At 33.1% G+C, this 12,516-nt stretch overlaps 1 pseudogene; it reads left to right on the top strand.

Annotated features, from left to right (window-relative positions):
* On the top strand, positions 1-11,991 carry LOC106796173 (leucine carboxyl methyltransferase 1 homolog; annotated as a pseudogene).
* Positions 11,992-12,516: the final 525 nt, after the last annotated feature.

The raw sequence follows: 12,516 nt of genomic DNA, 5'->3' as shown, positions 1-12,516 counted from the left end.
ATGTCGATCAAGGCCCACACGATACTAAGAGAGAACAAAATAGTAAATCATTAGAAAAGCAACTCTGCTTGTCAGAAGTTGGTAAAGCCTTTTTTAGGATAGATAGAATAGACATTTTCTCTTTCCTAACTCAGAAGCAACGCATTTAGTGAAAACAAGAAAGAGCTCCCCATGATGCATTTAATGAAGATTCAGAACGAGAAGAAGATAGTTACACTGGCAAATGCTTTAGCCGAATATTTTTCTTGAAGAACCTATATAAGCAAGACTCGAAGAGAAGGAAGATAGTTACACCGGACAAATTTCAATATTCTTTCATTGATCTTAACCGTGCTTTAACTGGACAAAATTTCCTACAAGCCTTAAGCAACTCTATCCTTTTTGCAAAATAAAGTTATCTTGTATTTGTGCTAAACTTACATATTCTTGCTGAATTTATTTCTTTGTCATTAAAACATTTTTTGTCTACCGCTATGCATAAAAAGTGTTCTGCATTGTAGAAAAAAAAATGTTGTCTTTTGCTTCAAAAGCGATTTTCAAAATGTTGTAATCTAAGGCGTTGCCTATTCTTAGGGAACAATTTTTTTTCTCAAGGGCCACAATGTCAAGAAACCATAGTCGTTGGTGTGACATAGATAACAGTTTTCTAAGTGATGTAGACAACACTTTTAAACCATAACAGTCAAAGGCAAGAAAAAGAAAAACATAAACATTGGTATGACATATAGAACAACTTTTAAATGATGTATGACGAATAGTTTTACACCATAGTAGTCAAAGACAACATAAAAAAAATTGTCTTATATGAATGTCAAATAGTACACTTGTATTATTGTCACTACTAAAAATAGTGCATTCCACGACGTGAATTTAAAGTCAGTTGTAGAAAACCGTTTTGATTTGGGGGCAGTGGTATTTTTGTAAATACCAATAATATTTCAAAGACGGTTTTGTGAAAACCGCTCTTGTTTTACCGTATTCAAAGACGGTTTCGTAAAACCCGTCTTTAACTGTGCGTAATTTTAAATTTGACTCTTCCTCTCCTCGCTTCGCTGACAGAGTCTCCTCTTTCCAATGTCTCTCTCCTATTCCCAATGTCTCATCTTCTTAGGCTCTCGAGAAGACGAGAAGACGCGTCCGCCATCGAAACCAAACCCGCGGAGGCTTCAAGGTCTACGAGCCTCTGAAGAAGCGAAAGCTCTACGAGCCTTTACCAGTACCGCCACCGTCTTTGCCGTTGGAATCCGAAGCAACCCCTCCCTCTCCGCAAACCCTACCTACACCGTCCACTCCCCCGCTTTCTCAGGAGGATATTCTCGTGAAGCGGCGGAACAAGGATGAAATTCGAAGCGTGTAAGAAGGCTACAAGCGGATTAAGCGTTGCTTGCTTCGGAAAGACGCTCACTCCTCCTTGTCTAAACTCGAACAAAGTTATCTCGCTCTCATCACTTCTTCCAGAGGTAATAACCTTCTTTTTTCACTCTTAGCTAATCAAATAGCATTTCTTACTATTTTTTTACCGTCAATCGTTTGATTGTAATCGGGATGTGATTTTGCTGGAGAGGATTGTTTCTGTAGATGGCCATTTAGGAATGTTTCTATGGGAATCTTGTGCATAAAGTTCACTCTGTTAGGTGTTATTTATGTTTGCCCAATGTTTGGAGCATTTGAAATGAAAGAAATATTTTCCTTTTTTGGTTTAAGAATTGCCTGAGTCCTCAAGAAAATCTAATTAGCTCTCTCCATGTGACCTAGTGTATGTGATCCAAAGGAATATTGCATATTCATTGAATGTGATTAAGAAGGGTAAGAGGCCTACCCGTTCTAAAGAGTCCTCACTTGGATGGTCCATAGACACTTGAGTGTTAAGTTTAAAGGGCATAGATATTTGTTATACTGAGTCAATTTATCCAAATAGTACAAAGAGAAATAGCTAAAGACTATTATATGATTGTAAATCGTTCTAAAAATAAAGAGAAGTCATTTTGCTAAATGCTATTTGAATGTTCTGTTGACTTTTGGTATTAGATTTGTCTATGTAAATTACACTAATACATTTGTAGTTTTGTCAAATTTCTCTCAAAATCCCTCATTTGCATGCACAGTGCCTTTTATATATAAGTAGTGCCCACCTGAGCAATTTTCACATCTAAAGTTGATATAGAATAAACTAAGAAGCTTTTGGACAAGCTTGTTGTTTTGAAGTTTAATGGTTCTCATGGAAGAAATATGTGTTTTGACAGTCCCAAGTAAGCATTCATCCAGCTCCTCAAAACTTCACACTTGATGAATTTGCACTAATAAATTTTTTTTGCTCTCATGTAGATCTGCAATTGATACTAGTGATGGACTGACATATTTGGATTTGATCATTAACCAAATTGAGGTGAGACATTTATACTTAATGTACAAATTATGATAATTACACATTCTTATATGACCATTTTCCTATGCAAATCATTGGTTTATTCCTTGCTCTTTTCTTATGAATGATTTGGATTGTGCACTTGCCTCACCTATATTTTCTTATGTTCCCTTTTTATATGTTGCCATTGACCTGTTGTTTTTGGGTCTTACTATTTTTGTTGTTGTGATTTTGTAGACCCTCAATTCCAAGTATGGAAGCAGGGTTCCATTGCTTCTTTTCAATAAAGATGACATTCATGATAGTTCTCTAAAGGTGAAATGCCATTTTCAATTTCCATATGCGATTGTTGACCTCAGCCACTATTGAATTTTTAGCTTCATCTTTCATCTAAATATCTTATTCCTTTAAAATACCTCAATTTTTCTACTTTAATTTTTGAAAAAAATTAACAATAAATATTAAATATCTGTAAATTAAGAGATGCCAAATAATTTGTCAGCTATGAAACTACAAATTGGCTATGTCAAATGGTCAAAATTTAATTATCCGTAAATAAAACAATTGACGTGACATAATTTTTATTTCAATTTAATGAATTGTGTTCTCCATGACTTGCAAATTGGCTTTTATGATAAATACTTTAGCATTTTAAACTAACCTGGTAATTCGATGTGTGAAGGCATCCATTTGATGATGTTGATGTGTTCCGTTTACTAATGACTGGTGGAACCCTTGATTCATTATTATCACATGTATGGACTTTTTATGCAGTTGAGCACTGGTCCTATCATTGTTGTATGTGCTCTTGTGCTAATAGTCTGCTGCTTTTGCTATCTCAATCTTTAGGACTGAATGTCATACTTTCTACTACACAAAACATAGACATTGTGAGAATCAATTATTTTGAAATTTGAGTTCTCATGCCACAGATGTGTTTTAGCTGAAAATCTTTTCTTTTATTTCTTTTTAATGTGGAATGTAACTTCCTTTCAGAACTGTGCGGTTAGTTATACAAATGGATGAGGAAATGTATGAATGTGGATAAATTAATAATGTTAATTTGAATTTGAATTTCTTATTGATGGAATATTCTAATACAGGTATATGTATGTATTGACTCTCCATGCCTTGTGAATTCTCCATGGCTGGCACTTATGCTTTCCCTTCTGCTTTTGCTTTTCTTCTCTTTGTTTTTCCATTGGTCTGATGGCTCCAAAAGTAGTTTGGATATGGTTGCTGATGTGCTGTTTTATAAGTGCTGAACATATGTAAAATGGTCTCTACTTTATCAAGCTTTTGATGTATGATTATTTCAATTATGATATAGTAATTTGTGTGCAAAATATACTTTATTCATTAGCTTAAACTTAATCTGTTGTATAAGTAGTGTAAAGCTTCTTTGTTTCCTATTATTTTTTAATAACTTTGTTGTTTAGATTAGAGTTATTGTTGCCTGGTATGGAGAAGAATGTTTTCTTCTTTTAGCAATGCACATCAAAGATGCAAAAAATACATATGTATGCAACTTTTGCTTGAATCCTTACTCTTGGGCTGTTTCTAATAGCCTCCATGTGACTCTGGATGTGGATGGAAATTGTGAAACTTTGTACTTTGTAACCCATTACCATTTATTCCATTTTTTCCTATCAACCTTCTGCTTAGCTTCATGAAACTTCTGTTGTGTTGATTTACAGTTGTAACTTAAAATTCTTTTCCTTGTAGGATGAGGGGAAAACACCATATTTGCATGTGGAAGTGGATTTTAAGGAGGTAGGAACTTCAATACCTTTCAAATTTTTAGTTGCAATGTAACCTATATTTCTTTTTGTTTATGGGTTCTGAGAGGGATTGGTCATCAGTATTTTTCTAGAAACTCGTGCATGTATACTATCTGTTTTGACTAAATCTATATCCAATTGCAAAATGACGAGATATTAAGCTTTAAATATTTTTTCAATTGTAAGTTCTTAACTGTAACTATTTGTATAGAAATTTAAACCTCTATTGTATTTGTAATCAAGGTAACTAGTAAAAAGGCAGCTCTTATTGAGAATCACAGTCAATTGAGGAATAAACTTGGTGAAATAACAACCATATCAAGAGGTAAGCAATGTCGAATATGATACTTTATATGGAGGGGACAGTCTCTGATGATTTTTATTCTCTTATTATGGTGATGTCCTTTTCTTTTGTGGTAGCACATGGTGTTCAAGTGCCAATTTAAAAAATTCACACCCTTGATTGTTTTCAAACCCTAGACATTGAATACCTCTAGTCTTGTAAACATTTCTTCTCACTAATTCTTTAATCAAACAAATGAAAGGAAAATGCATATAATAATACCAAGAGGGATGGTGATACTTTAGAGGATAGTTTAGTTTCTTTAAAGGTGGAATGAAATATTTATAAATTCCAAAAGCATTTTATTTCATGATTGTTCATTATAATTGAAAATGCCTAAATGAATTATCTGTGAGGAAAGCTGGAGTTGGGTTTAGACCCATAAAATAATCTGTCATATTAAATTAGATAAAAATAAAGCTCAAGATAGTGTAGTCTATATCCCTTCAAATATTTGTTAAAATTAGAGTAAAACATATGCTTGGAATCATGGATGAACCTTTTGCTCTGATCCAAAAGGTTAGAGCAACTTTGATTCAGCCACCAATCTTAATCTTTTAACTAAGAGCATCTAAGAACTGACATGTAGCATTTGAGTTGAGGATATAATCAATATGATCTTTCATTGTGATTTTTGAAACCATCAATACTGAAAGATAGAATTCATGATTACTACTAATTTGAACTGATGCTTGTATGTGTCATTCTCTACCAGAGAAAAGAGAAGTTTTCAGTGCTCATTATAAGCTAGTCCCTGTAGATTTGCGTGATGTACAACAATTAAATAATATTATATATGTTGCTGGAATGGATCCAAGGTATGTATGGGCAGTTAGCTCTGTATCTGCTTCTCTGTTTGTCTATCTCTCTTCTCTCTCTTGTACAGTTGTGAAATTCTGTTACTATTATAATCGAGAATTTGTTTGCAGGTATCAGTCCTTTCTAGGAAAAGAATAATAAAGTTCTTATAATCAAAAAGTTTTAAATACAAAAGGGTTATAAAGATTGTGCTGTGTTAATATCATATCATGTGCTTCTTCTATGTTTTCTTTCATTCTCTTCTTTAATGAATTGTCTTATGAATTTTTATGAAAGACAATGTTTCTGAATTTAATAATTGGAAAGCAATATTGTATTTCATCACACAACTTACAATTATACAACTTCATGACATCTCTAAAAGCCTTTGCCTATTGCATTGATATAAATAACAATTTGTTAGTTGTCCGCATCTCTTTGGGAAATGATAAATATGAATACAAAGAGATCATAGAATCTAAAGTTTTAAAATTGAAAATGACTTTGAAGATAACGCTTGAATTTTATAATTGGAAAGCAATGTTGTGTCCCTTCATAGATCTTACGACATATATTTGAGAAAATGGAATATTGCAGGAAGAATTCAAGTTCTGCCATAAAAATTCTTAATTTTCACTTTATTTTTATAGTTTTGTGCTGACTTTTAGTTGTTATTTTTTTCTATGCTGGTGGATTTGATGCTAATTTACTAATTTCTTGTTGGTTATTCTTTAACTATTTTACATTTTTGTGTGTGTCTTTTAGTTTAATTTTAGTTTAGTTAATACTCACATTTTTCACGATCAAGGAATGATAAATTGATTCATTCTGATATTTTTATAAGTCTGCAAACTTTTATAATTTCAGAATGTGTTCTGATCTACTTGGATCCAGATTCAAGTCGTGCGGTTGTTGGTTAGGCTTCACAAGTGTTTTTGATAGCAATATTTTTTCTTTATGAGCAGGTAACAACCTTCATAATTTCTTATTCTATTACTATTACTACTACTTTCATGGGAATAAAGTAGGATCTTTTTTGCATTATATGGTACTTTCTTAACAGATCCTCCCAGATGATGCTTTTGGGCAGCAGATGACAAGAAATTTGGAGGTATGGATTTGAAAGTTTTGTTCTATTCATGGTTTTCAGGTTACAATTGATTAATTTCAAATTATCTCAAAAGTGGAATATTTTTTTGTCTAACAATACATATGTACTTTGCTTTTCCCCCCTCTAATTGTTGTGTTGTGCCTTTGTTTTTGCTCATTATCCTACTTTTGTTGTACTTATAAGGTTGTAGTTAGCGTTAGCAAGCTGGAGGCCTAAAGAGATGATCTTTATCTGTCATGTCTGAGATTCAAGCACTAAAGAATATTTGTGAGAAAGGATGACCCTAACCTCAAGCGAGGATTAGTCGTCTTACCCAAAACAGGATAGGCAATTGCTCACTATAGCATTAGAGTGTTCTGTCTCAAGCCACAACATATTGTTCATCATGTCATAGTTTTTGTGTCCTGGTTTTCACGCCTCAGATTATGGATGGTAACTATCTTGGTAAATCATGTTCCCATTCTATATGGGGTAAAAACCAATCTTTGCCCCCATTTTCCAGATTTGTAACCTAATATTTTGGGTTATTTTCAGGATTTCTCCTTTTTTTTCATATGAAACATTATAAGGTTTCTGTTTTGATGCAAAACACAGTGACTTCTGTTTCAATGTAAACTTACCCACTTTAGTATCTTGCCAGTGACCTAGTGCTCACCTGTATCCAGGTCTCTACCCTTCCTTTGCTCTATTCATGAATCTCAGCTTGATCTCTGTTCACAAATCACAGATTACATGTTTCTGATCCCCCACCCCTAGTGTTCTCCATTCTCACTTCACAGTTCATATTCTCCTAATTTTGATCAAGTGTATTCTATTTTTATTCCCTATTAATTCACAATCTTCCTTTTATGGACTTATTTCCCATGTTTTTTCCTCCTATTTTCTCCTATTAACTAGGATAGGTCTTCATATTATGGATGCCATTCCTGATTAAGGAAAAGCTGGTATTAACTTGATTGCTTTAAGCCTTACTGCTAGGCTTAAACATATTTAAGATTTGGTTCTGTATATTATTAATTATAAAAATATCTTTTGATGTGTGTAATACCATAATATGATTTTTCTTTCCTATTTTGTGTCAGTCTCGAGGTTGTGCTCTATTGGGTATTTATGATACACCAACTTTACATGCAAAGGAAAAATTATTTCTGGACCAAGGATGGCAGGTATATTTGTAAATTTTTGGTGATATTAATTTTCATCTTAGTTATTAGTTATCTTAATTAAGCATCATCTATATCTTAGTTGAGCACAATTATGGCTGAAAATTCTCATTCTACCTATACTAAGCAAATTCTAGTGAATAAAAAAGTATCAACTTATCTTTTTTGCATTTATTAGAGATTATCTTCTCTGAATTCAATTTTTTTAAAACTTTCGAGGGAGGTTTGTGATGTGATTGGGGAGAGGGATTAAAGGCTGAAGTAAAGAAAAATGGGATTGGCAGATATTTGATCTTGGGATCAAGTAGCTCCCAGAGGGACTCGGTGCCACTTAGCTACCATTTCTATTCTTTTGATGTGATGGATAACGGATTACATATGGAAACACTCATATTTGAAACACATTTTTAGGGTTATTACTGTTTGATGAAATTTCACTTTTTCCTCGTTTCATTTTTTATGAATCATCATGTATTCTTAAGGTGCATTTATTGTATCACTAACATATTAATATTCTTATACTATTTGTTTTTTTGTGGGCATCAGACATCTGTTGCATGGGACATGCTGAGAGTTTATATTGATTTTATTGATGCTCAGGAAAGACACAGGTATTTTGTTGAATCATACCTGGGAGCTTATGTATTAAATTTTCAAACACTTATGTGTTCATCGATAAAATTCTAGAGATTTAGGTAGAGAAAGGAGATAAATAGAGATAGAAGAGACCATGAATAAGAATAACTTTCTCTTATATTGGTGGGATACAATGTGGTACAAAATGCAAAGCTCTAACCATTATTTATAGTTATTCTATGCTCGTAAGTTCTAATACTAATTAAATAAGGAAATATAATGATATATGGAAACTACTCATAAGTGATCATCTAAGATACTCTAAACTTTATATGATTCAATAATGATATTATGTTTCTATATATTGTAACACTTCTCTTCAAGCTTAAGCTCTCTAAGCTTTAAGCTTATCACAATTAAAGATTACACATGCATGAGAAAATAAATAAATTAAAACAATAGCATGGTGAATGGTGGCAGTATGTTGGACTGAAGGTGTGGCTGCTGGACTGCATCTGGGACTTGGACTGGGGGCAGACTGCATCTAGGGCAAAAACAAGGGTGTGTGACAACGATTAGGGCAAGATTACATCTCTAGGACAGAGTTTGGGCTGGTGTGAGTCTTAACCCACATAAGTCACTACTATTATGATTCATATTTTGAAAACAATCACCATTGAATAATTGTTGGTTGGAGAAGAAGGCTCCAGTCCAATGGTATGACTCCTTATTGCTCAACAAACACATTTGAAATTTCTCCCTCATAGTCAAAACAATGACAGACTAGAGATAAACTAAAGAGTGTTAAGAAGCTTTCCTATTATGTCTCAATGGACAGACAAAGAACACATAAGATTTTATCATTGAACATAACACAAACACAGCCCAATGGAGCCAACTATGAAAAAGTGAACAGAGGCAATTGGGGCTGGGGCTGGGCTTGACAAAGTGATACAGCAAGGCAAAAGCCAAATAGGATTTACACAAACAACAGACACTTGACCTCTTAAAAAAACCATGCAAACTGAAAAAAAAAGGCATACAATTTAAACCTGAAACCTGCTTGTGAGTATCAGAAGCTCTTTGGCCACTGTTAGTCCATGCTATCACCGTTCATTGTTATCTATGCAGGGAAAAAACAACCCATTGCTGATAAGTATTTGCATAGCTCCAAGAATGGAGCTTATAGTGCTGTTAATTAGGTCAAATGCTCAAATTACTAATACAAGGCCAACTAACTACTACTAAGACTACTATCTTCTAACAGGAAGGAAGAACTAATGATGGAAATAAAGTGTAGCTCCATATTTTAAGTAACTTGGAGGTAAACTAGTGATGAAAAAAATTGTGAAGGATGGCATTGCATATCATGTTGAAAACATGTGGATTTAGACTCAAAAGGAAAAGAGAGAATAAAGACAACAACCAACAACAAAAAGCTTTATCCCACTAAGTGAAGTCAGTTACATGGATTTCATGATACTGTTGGGCTCAGTTATTTTAACAACAAAAAATATAGACACTAAATATTATTTTATGTATATTGGTGTGCTATAATGCGCTACAAAATAGAAAACACGCGCTTATTTAAATTATAGACCTCCAATTCTAAAAAATCGAATAAGGATATATAATGAAATATGGAAACAACTTTTAAGAGATCATCTAAGATACTTAAATTGATGTCGTGAGATATTTTCTGTGTATTCCAACATTTACTTTGGTATTTTACTGTTATGTGGTTATTGTTTTGTTGTTATTGTTTTGCTACTTCCATTTGTAATATTTTTCTTTTTTACTTTTCTGCTTTGATTGTCTGTCAACCCAATTGGTCCATGAATTGGTGGCTTCACCAATTTAATGTTTAATCTTGAGTATACAGTTGGTGGGAATACAAATGGAAACTATGAAGTGGGAGAAGTGAAAATCATTAGTGGATTTGGACAATAGCTTTTCTTTGACAAATCTCACTTTGATTTGCTAATTTTGATCTATATTAAACACACTATAAAACTAATACATTTTAAAAACATCATCTTTACGCACATATATCTTCATATCAAAGGATGTTCTTCCCTGATTCTCCATCCCCTTTTGTTATTTTTTTCTACTCTGGTTGGTTGCTTGTTGCTTTTGTAAATTTGTCTAAATAAACTAATTTTTTATACTTAACTGTTATGATTAAACGCCTGGAAATGTTTGATGAATTTGAAGAGTGGTACATGATGCAGGTGAGTCCATATTTTTATTCCTGTTGTTAGGTGCTATAAAACGTGTGTGAATTCTGTTCTATAGATTTTGCTGGGACTTTGGAGGGTGGGCATAGACCAGAGTTGGTTTGCTCTCATTTGAAGTGGGGGTGTGAGTTGCAGTTGTCCTTGTTTCTTCTATTTATGAATCAATGAAAAATAAAATGAAATTTAAGATGTAATCATTGGCCCAGTTTAATGCAAGAAATTGGTGACATGCTTTGTTAGCAATAGTGAAGAGTTCTTCTTTTATTTCTTCCACTACTACTATCTGAATTTTCTTTTATACTACTGAATTTTAGGAGCACTACTGTGTGGCTTATGCAATCAATGATGGCATGGTATGATCTTGATCATTTTTGTCCAGTCATGTGTAGAAAATAGGTAGAAGCATCTTATTCACTACATGAGAAAGTAATAATAATAATAGAAGATACCGCAAATCGTTTAAATCAATCCACAAATTAATTGACATGTGGCTATTCTTTGTAACATCTTGCCTGGATTGAAGTTGGAGACCTAACTATTTTTAACGTAGCATTTTCTGGCTATCTTGAATATGATTGTGAAATGACAAGGAATCAATGTGCGAAAAGTTCTTTTTCTTTTTCTTTGGGGGCTAACATGAAAATATAATATGACGTGAATGGTGAGAGTAAATTTATTGCATTTCTCCTATTTGTTGCAGTATTATGGAAGTTGAGTGACAATAGTGGATAAACATTTATTGTCTGGTTTTCTTTCATGATGCAGGGTCTTTTTTGTGATTTTTGGTTTTGCTAATGACACTAGAGTGGTTCCTTCATGATGAAGCACGAGTTACATGATAACTATTGTGCATAGGTATATTTTGGGATTAAATCATATAGGAATTGTTAATTTTCCTCTTATTTCTTCCTTTTTGGGTGAATAATTAGAATTTTAACATCATTTAAGTTTTTTTTGCAGAAAGTGTTCAAGTTTATGAATTTATAGTGCTTGGTGAATAATTATCACAGAAAAACAAAGTAAAGCCCGAGAAAGCAAATTGAAGATCTAAAGTTGCTCGCTCAGCGCATCTCATGCGCTCAGCGCGATGCAGTCGCTCAACGAGCAAAACATGTTTAGTGCCATAAAGTATGAAGAAGTCTAATATGTGAAGGTGCACTTAGTGCAAGTTACGCGATGATCGTGAGATTACCGTCATACTCGCTAAGTGCGGCAATCGTGCTTAGTGCGAAGGTTGTGTGAAATACACCTATAAAAAGAGGAAGAGGAGAAGGATAAAAGACAAACAACTACACACAGAATATTCAAGAGAATACAATTTCTTATAAAAGACAAAGACTAGAAGCAGGAGAATCAATCATTAGGAGTCATTCCTTCGTTTCATTCCCTTTCTTACTTTACCCCTTTCACTACTCATTATCCTCTTGCAATTGTAAAGTCTTTCATGATAATAAGAGACTAAAACCCCTTTTGTTAGAAACTTAGCAGCCAACTGCTCTTGATGTAATTACTCACTACTAGAATTATTACTTTCTAAGTCGTTTAAATCGCTCTTTTTACGACGATTTTGAACTGTCGTAAGAACAGGTGTCGTAAAAAGCAAAAAAAAAAAAAAACTACGACGATTTTCCCAACCGTCTTTATATGTTATACTTTCTATGATGGTTATTCTTATAACTGTCTTAAAAAGTCCTTCAAATCTAAGGCAATTGTTATAGAAACCGTCTTAATAAGTCTTCTTCATTATGGGTTTTTATGACGATGATTCAATGACCGTCTTAGAATATATTGACAATCTAAAATGGTAATAACCGTCTTAGATTGTCACTACATACTAAGACAGTTATCCAAATAACCGATGTAGTGTGTCAAATATACTAAGACGGTTATTCTTAGAACCGTCTTAGTATGTGTTCAAAATTGTTTTTTCAGTTATTTTTTAGGGCTTTTATTTGTATTTTTTTGTTGGTCTCCAGGTAAACAACAATGAAACTTCATTCTATAATTAACCAAACTACATTGAAAGTAAAATAAATTGAGCAAGCCTAATTCCAGGCTAATTACCAAAGAACAAACAAGTTGAACATTCAATACAATACATGGTTTTAAAATCCATTAATACACATCTATTAAATTTATACA

This window comes from Glycine max, chromosome 15, assembly GCF_000004515.6.
Source record: "Glycine max cultivar Williams 82 chromosome 15, Glycine_max_v4.0, whole genome shotgun sequence".
Taxonomy (NCBI): Eukaryota; Viridiplantae; Streptophyta; class Magnoliopsida; order Fabales; family Fabaceae; genus Glycine; species Glycine max.
The sequence above is the reverse complement of the archived record's forward strand: the minus strand, read 5'-3'. Positions and strand labels throughout refer to the sequence as shown.